The sequence below is a fragment of the Adiantum capillus-veneris genome, chromosome 19 (assembly GCF_014529385.1).
Source record: "Adiantum capillus-veneris isolate H3 chromosome 19, ASM1452938v2, whole genome shotgun sequence".
In the NCBI taxonomy this organism is placed as follows: Eukaryota; Viridiplantae; Streptophyta; class Polypodiopsida; order Polypodiales; family Pteridaceae; genus Adiantum; species Adiantum capillus-veneris.
Genome location: NC_140949.1, coordinates 83932636 through 83941534, shown reverse-complemented (window position 1 = coordinate 83941534; position 8899 = coordinate 83932636).

Below are 8899 nucleotides of genomic sequence, written 5' to 3'. Positions count from 1 at the left end.
TTGGAATCCAAATCTGTTTCACTGTCCTTGATTGTCGGGGATCACTCTGTTGTCTGGTATTGAAGACTCTGTTTTCCACCTTTTGTTCTCTGGCACAACCTTTTTTGGTCTCCATACCAACTTTGACTCCTTTTTTTCCAAGGTTGAGCTGTTATATTATTGCTTGTCTTCCTTATCCACTGTTGAGAATTCCTCGTCGAAGAGTAATCCGGTTGTATAGAAACTTTTGGTTGCCATTGCTTCTTCTTTTTCTCTGTTTGTTGTTTGCCCTTGTCCGTGGATTCTTCCTTTGGAGTTGGCTCTGCTCCTTTGGTGAACTTAACTGATTGACTTTCACCTTCGTATTTGATAAGCACTGATTTAGAACTCCAGTCAATCATTGCATTGTATTGCTTCTGCCATGGTTGTCCTAGCAATAATGGATGTTGTGTAGCTTGGTCTTCAACCACGTAAAACATATGAGGATACACATATTGGTTAATCTGTATATGTAAAACTGTGCATCCGACAGTTTTGATTGAATTCTCAGAGTAACTTTTTAACTCTTGCTTGGCAGTTTGTAATTTAGTGTCATTTGTCAATTGTCTATACAAACTGAGTGAAAGTAGGTTAGCTTGAGCTCCTGAATCCAATAGTGCTCTGGCTTTGATTTGGTTGGTTCCTACTTTGCATTCAATGATGGGTTCTTCTTTGTCATTCCCCATTTCTGTTATACTAACTGCGTTTATTCGTATTGCTCCTTCATTGCGCTGTTTCTGACGCAGTAGTCTTCTTTTCTCCATTCTTTTCTTCGCCTCGGCTTGCGCTTCCTCCTCAATCTTTTTCTTTTTCTGGACACGCAGCTTTTCTTGATGTATTTGGAGAAGCATGTCTTGTGTTAGCGGCAACAGATACTTTTTCACTCTGCATCCACTAATCCAATTGGGCATTTCTTCTCCGTCTAATGTAGCAAGCTTGACGGCTCCACTTGGTGATAGATCTTTAATCACCAGAGGACTCATCCCTCGCTTTTAAGCTTCTTAGCATGCTGTTTCAGAGTGTAAACTAGGACATAGTCCCCAACTTTAAACTCTTTAGTCCGCACATGCTTATCAAAAAATTCCTTTTGTCGCCTTTTTTGAGCGTAGATGGAAGCTACTGCTTTTAGGCGAAGCTCATCTAGCTTTTCCAGGTCATCTATTCTATCAGAGAGCTCGTGCCCTATCCACTCTAGATCCTTAGCCACTCTTAAGGTTGAAATCAAGAATTCTATTGGTAAGATAGCATTTAGCCCAAAAACCATGTTATATGGGGTCGTTCCTATGGATGTTTTATACGCTACCCTATATGCCCATAATGTTGAATGCAACTTCTGGTCCCAGTCAGTTCTCGACTCAGATACAATCTTCGTAAGGACCGTGCATATGGTTTTGTTTGTTGCTTCAGCTTGTCCGTTTGCTTGTGGATGATACGGGGCTGATTTCCTATGGATTACCATGAATTCATCTAGAAGGATCTCTATCACTTCATTTATGAAATGTGTGCCTCGATCACTCACAATTTCTATTGGCAATCCATATCGTACAAAGACGTATTCATATAGAAATTGTGCCGTGGTCCTGGCATCTGCTTTTTGAGTTGCCTTTGCTTCGACCCACTTTGTTAGATAGTCTGTAGCCACAATGATGTATTGTGCATGAGTCTTATATGCAGGAGGTGAAATGGGTCCGACATAATCAATCCCCCATTTTGCAAAAGCTCTTGCCCCCATCATTGGTCTAAGCGGCATATCATCTCTTTTAAGTGGTACTTTGGTCCGCTGACAGTCATCACACCGTTTAACGTATTCCTCAGCGTCCATATGTAATGTTGGCCACCATATTCCTGCGGCTAAGACAAGTTTTGCTGTCTTATCACCTGAGAAATGGCCTCCACCTACTCCTCCATGAGCTTGCTAGGATTATCACATACTCAGACTCTGATGCGCAAATCCTAAGCTGGTTGTCTTTACCTCTCTTATAGAGTTGATCTCCTATTAAAGCGTAATCTCTAGCTTCTGTCTCTACAGATTTCTGACGAGCTTTTGACGTTCCTTCTGGGAAAGTTCTATTTGTGAGATATTCAACAATATACTGACTCCATTCTGGAGCGATCATTATCTGATATAATGTCGAATACTCGGCTGGCGGTTTTGATGAACATACAATACATACAGTGACATATTCATGTACGCTTTCTTTCATTCCTGGCCAATAGACTCCCAATTGTAACAAATTCCTATATGTGTTCCTTCTTGAACAATGAAATGCACATTCCTGAACATGTGCTTCGCGCAGATATATACTATATTCCTCAGGATTGATGCATAGTCGTAAAACATGATCATTTCCCAATTGATACAACCTTCCTGCAATCAATTGAAGATTCTTGGATTGCTGAATAGCAATATGTTTCAGGTTGTATTCTCTTCTATCGAACTCTCCTCCATAGGTTAATAGGTCAACGACATTTTGAGACCACTTAGGTATCATTTCTATGTTGAACAAGTACGCGTCTGGCATGTCGTCATCTACTCCTATAGGGTCTTCTCCATTCGTCAATCGCGAAAGATGATCAGCTCTAAGATGTGTTTTTCCTTTCTTTACTACTACCGTGAAGTCGAATTCCAGTAAGATAATGAACCATCTCACTATTCTCCCGGTATTGCATGGTTTATTCACTAGGTAGAGCAAGGCTTGGTGATCCGTAAAAAACACAAACTTGTTGGCTAGAAGATAATGCCGAAATTTCTTCACAGCATATATCATTCCTAATCCCTCTCGCTCTGTTGTGGTGTAATTCTTCTCTGCATGGTTGAGCTGTCGACTGGCGTAACAGATAGGAAAATCCATGTTTCCTTCTTCTGGCTGAGCCAGAATGCATCCTATTGCATATGCCGAAGCATCTATATGCACATGGAATATCTTCTCCCAATCTGGTGATTTCAAGACTGGAGCAGTAATGAGTGCCTCTTTCAATTTCTTGAACGATTCCTCACACTCCTCTGTCCATTCAAAGTTCACTATTAGCCTGTAAAGTGGTTGGCCTATTATAGCGTACATGTAAATGAATCGTCTATAATATCCGCAATGTCCCATAAAGCTCTGTACTTGTTTCGCATTGGTTGGTCTAGGCATATCCACTATAACTTTTATCTTCTCTAAATCCGTGGATATTCCGTTTTGTGAGACAATATGTCCCAGAATTCTGCCCTGTCGGACCATAAACACACATTTCTCAGGATTGAGACAAATGCGATATGTCCTACATTTCTCAAATACTTTTCTTAGGTGTTCTAGATGCTCATCTCTCAGTAGAGAATGTACACATAAGTCATCCATGTAGATTTCTAGAAACAGCCTTAAGTATTCTTTGAAAGCATGCGTCATCAGCCTCTGGAAGGTTGCGGGAGCATTGGTTAGACCAAAAGGCATAACCCGATAAGCATAAATTCCCCACTCCGTTGCAAAAGCTGTTTTATGTTGATCTTCCAATGCTATGGCTAGCTGGTTATATCCTGAAAAACCATCAAGAAAGGAGTATGCTGTTTTCCCTGATACACGCTCTAGAACATGATCAGTTATCGGCAGGGGATAATTGTCCCTGATTGTTGCAGCATTCACTTTCTTTAAGTTGACACACACTCGGAGTTTTCCGTTCTTCTTAGGTACTACCACAATCGGAGATACCCAATCAGTGTGTTCAATCTCGTATATGAATTCAGCTTCCATTAGCTTATCTATCTCTTCCTTGATTCGCTTAGCAAAAGTATCATTATATGTGTATGGTCTCTGTCTGCTAGGCTTTGCGTCTTGTTTCAGTGGGATTGAGTGTTGGCATATCGATGGGTCAACTCCCTTTAAGTCCTTATAAGACCATGCAAACACATCCCTGTACTCTCTGAGAAGACTCAAAAGTCTCTCTTCCTCGCTTGGAGACAAATCTGTGGCTATGTACACCGGTCTAGGTGGCTCACCTGGAGCTGCTAAATCAACTTTTTTTGCATCCTCCGGTCCGTCATAAGATTCGTTCTCCTTTCTCTCTCGAATAGGTTGGGTTAATACCACCTTCCTATCCTCTATTGTGAATTTCCTGTAGTGAGAGGGAACATCCATGTTTTCCTTGATTTTGGCGTTTTCGTCCTCTCCACTCTCAATTTCTGTCGTCCAAACTTCCTTCAGAGTTTTCTTGAGCTCTCTGTACTTGTTTCTACGTTCTAGCTTGGACTCCGTGTGTTCTCTGTTGCGCTTGTTCTTTTCTGATTTTTCTGTTTCAGTTTTCGTTCCATTCTTTTGAACTTGATTTCTTGAGCCTCTTTTGTCTTTTCGTAAGCTCTTTTGATCACTGCCTCTCATTCTTCCAGAAATCTTATCCTTAACACAATCTTCAGCCTTTACTAGCATTAGGAATTGATTTTTTCCTCTTATTCTAGGCATCGGATTGGTTCTAACCCCTTTTGTTTTTCTCTTTGCTCTATAGTGTTTCTGGCGTTGTTTAGTTTGGTTCGGAAAATCATAAAATCGGACATCCGTTATAGTTTCTTCGTTTCCGCTTGAATTGTCCGTTGACTCGTTGTCTGCTTCATTTCCCCACTCAGGATGATCGGGAATGTCGTGAAACACCTCTTCTTCATCTTCCTTTTCCAGTGTATCGTTCTTTTCAGTTTCTTTTTCGAGCACAGTTCTCAACATGAAATACGGAACCACGTCGTACCCGTCCTTGTCGCAAAATTTCGTTGTGGGACCATCCGGAATTGCACAAACATCTAGGGTTGCTAGAATGTGTGTCCATTCTAATGGTTCAAACGTGTCCTCTGGAAAGGGTTCTCTTACATAAGTTTCGTCTTCGATAGCCCTTTCTAAAACACATTCTTCTCGTTTCAGACTTCCACATTTCGAAGCTCCACACATCCATAACTCCTTGGGTTTACCTAACCAAGCTGGAAATTCGGATCCCGCCAAAGTAGCTGAATCAAATCCTCTACCGGTGTTCGGTTCACATCTTTGTAGCTATGGTCTTTCAGGTTCACACGTGTAGTGGTTTCCATATTTCTCAAGTATATGTGATCGTAGCCCCAATCTTGGACCATTTTCAACTGTCTCATGAATGGTCTTCCCAATATGATATCATAGTTATTCTCCTTGGCAAAATCGACAATAGCGAAAGTATGTTCGTATTCAATGCCGCAAGAAGTCACTACAACTTTCTCTAATAACCCCATAGGTTTCTCCATGTGTCCATCTGCTAATTGGAGTTTCAACCTAGTCTTCCTTATTGCTGGTTTCCCCCATTTTTTCCAGATTTCTTTTGTAGCAATGGCTACCCCCGCTCCGCTGTCTAGTATTGCCATTGTGTTCACTCCTTGGAATTCAACTGGTAAGGTTGTATTCCCCTCTTCACCTTCGCAATACTCTCCGACCTTGTTTAAGGGTACAGGCTTAGCGTTCTTTTGTGGTTTGCTCAGCTCCTCTATGCTCTCTTGCAATCTCGATGTTGGATCTTTTATCCCGAATTTCTCCAAGCATTTTCCTACAGTGGTCCACATATGTGGTCTTAGCCTCAAAAGCTCAGCTAGAGTGATAGTGCATGTCACTGGTGTTGACAAAATCTCTATCAATCCTTGCGAGTCCATGACTTTTTCTGATGAGATTTTTCGTGAGGGAAGTGCTCTAATCTCGGATTTTGCTTCATACTCTCCTAAGTATGAAGGTAAGGTTTTCAGTGAATGAGGTTTGCTCTCCATTGTTCTAACAGAGCCCCCATCTCCCCAGTAAGATTGCAGATCCAAGTCCACTTGAGATCCTGCCTCAAATTCCACTATGGGAGGATTCTGATGTCCTTTTCCCAATTTGTCTGATTAGCTTGGCAACTTAGCTCGTTTGCAAAGTTTGCCTCTCTCACTTGTTTCCAAAATTCATTGTAATCATCATCTTTTCCGTAAATCCTTTGTATGACTGGATGAAAACTCTCTATCTCCTGATCGGTTGTGTTCAATACTATGCGGTCATCCTTTTGTGTATTTTCAGGCTTTTGTGCACTGGGAGTCTTTTCAGCTACCCGTGAAACGATAGTCTCTTGCTGAATTGGGTTTTCCTTCCACAATTCATTGTTTCTTTTGGTGGTTCTAATAAGGCTTGTGCAGTCTCGATCATTCTCTGGCACATTTCAAGTCTCTGCTTTTCCAATTCCGCGTTTGGGTATGTCATCCACCTCTGTTCTTGTGTTTGGTTGTTCTTTAACCTAGCTTCGTAAGCTCTCATCAGTGCGTCCAATGGTTCGTGTACTTTGTCGACTAGCACTGATCCCCCTGAGCTTAAGCTCGTTGTTTCTTTGATACTCTTTTGTTTCGTTCTTTCCGGGCTCATCTCTCGTTTCCCGTTTTGACTCTCAAGTTTTTCTAATCTATCTTTAGTTCGCTTTAGTTCTCAGCTAGAATAGCGTCTTCACGTTCTTTTCTCAACTTCATGCGTGCTTTTCTAGCTTTCCATGTGTTTTTCTGACTCCGCGGTCCTTGACTAACCACTTCAGTCGCTAACTTTCCATTCTCAGGTTCTCTAGTGGTTTTCTTAGCTTGAGCTCTAGTAACAACTTGCGTTGGTATCAGAGTTTCATTTTCAGACCCACTGCTGGTAGGAATAGTTTCTAGCATATTCAATGTCGTCTTTTGCACTTTGTTTGGATTCTTTGAACAATCCTCAATGAAGTGAGTAACCCCACACTCAGTGCAATAAGCGTTAATTCTAATGATTTCCGTATGTGGGCAAACATTCATCAGATGGTCACCTCCACACTTGTAACAGGGTCCTAGTGCTGGTCTTGGTCCCGCTTGATTCGTCCTTTGTGGATAGGATGGTCTTTGTCCTGTTAACCCTCCATGAGCTATGAACATCAAGGTTCTTGCGTCCAAATTGTATCTCTCTTCATCAGAAGCACTTGTAATTGTTGGTATTCCAACATTCCCCATCATGCCCCATGGTTCTGGTTGTTTTGGTTCTTCTGGTGGGTAATACACTGTCGGAGACATGTGTGCACCCGATTCTTCGTAATAGGCTTGAACAGGCACTAAGGCTTGTTCTTCTTGATTCTCTAAGGTTGGTGCATATCTAATGCCCACTGGTCTTGCTCCTGGTAAAGGTGGTTGTTGTCCCAATACCGGTTGGTCTTTCTATCCCCATAGGTCCTGGTACATTTCCCGTTGGGTATCGAGGTACTGGATGTATCTGAGGTGGTGCTAATTGAGCAGGAGGTGCATACTGGCGCTCCCTTACATACCCTTTGTTGTAATAACACTCCTCAGTTGGATGATTTGTCCATTTTTGTTCAATAGCACACCATTTCAGTGTTTTTGGCAATGGTTTTTGGTATGGTGCCATCCTTTTTAGAGCATCTTCTATCATTTGCTCTACATTTGGCATGGTGGTTGTTTGAACATTCTTTTTAGTGGTAGTCTCGCTCGCTACGGAGGAGGAGCTACTGGATGCAAAATCTGTATCCGCTGACACCTCTCCATAAACCGTACAGTTATCCACTAAGTACAATGCCTCTCTCGTTACTTGCTCGAAACTTGTACAAGCTTTCAAGTGCAAGTCTTTCTTGAGAGTGTCGTTCCTCAGTCCCTCAATAAAGAGAACAGATAGTCTGTCATCTTGTGGTCGTTCACGTACTGGACATCTCTCAATGTATTGTTTGAAGCGAAGTGAAGCTTCCTTCACTTTTTCGTGTTCTCTCTGTTTAAAAGCATATATTTGTGAGACCGTATTGTGCTTAATCCCTCGTTTTGAGAATTCCTCAGCAAACTCTCTTAGCAAATGGTCAATGTCATGGAATCCCCCTATGTTCATTGGTTGAAACCATGTCAATGCGGTACCTTCTAGAGTAAGACCAAATCCCTCGTATTGTGTATGGAAATCTGTTATCTGCTCAGCTCTTAAGACTTGCTTAAAGAGTGACACATGTGCATACGGATCTCCTGAACCACCATACTTCTTTGGCATACACTTGGCTACTTGAGATGGTCTCATACGTCTATGGTCTGCTACCAATCTCATTGCTCCTGTGTCTCGGCTAAAGCTTTCTCTAGCACCATGGACTTCATGGGTTACCCTTGTCGGTTCCTCTGCCCTGAATCTACTACTGGGAGGTAAATGTGACGGTTCCGCTTCAAACCTTGGACCTGGCGTGGTATAGGTGGGGATTGGAACTGCACTACCTCAATTCGTCTCCATTGACTCTCTGGAATGTAATGATCCCATTGGTCCGAGCTTCGAGTCCCAAGGTTGACTGAAAGAGTCAGCAACCTGAGTTCTTTGTCCTCCTGTTGTCATTGAGTTTTGCACTCCAGTTGTTGGTGCTGGTCTATGTGAGTTAGAAGTAACATAATACTGATGTAGAGGTCCCCCAAAGTATGTATATCCTTCTAATTCTTTCTTGCCCATTGTTGAGTATTGCCTGCCATACTTATCGTAAGCGGCAATTTTCACTTCCGATCCCTCTGTATAGGTAAAGACATAGAGTCTTTTTTTGTCTGTCAGCTCTCCGGTGTAGGGTTCTTCACATCTATAATAGAGATCTTGCTCCCCATTATTATATTTGTACAGCCCCACATAGATGTTATCAGTGTTGATCCTTGTAGTTTCATTCTCTCTTCTTAACCTCGCATTAGGGAAGTTCATTATTGGTGCTTTCTCCTCAAGTTCTTCATCTATTTTGGCTTTGGTGCCCATCAATCCCCACTTGTCCACAATGTTAGGGTTTAGGACTACCAAGTACATGGTACCCTCGTCATCTAGATATCTATCTCCGCTATAGCTCACAGGCACTAAGTCCTTGAACTCACTAGGTCTATCTTCTATCTTTACACAATAGCGGTCCATTCCATCTT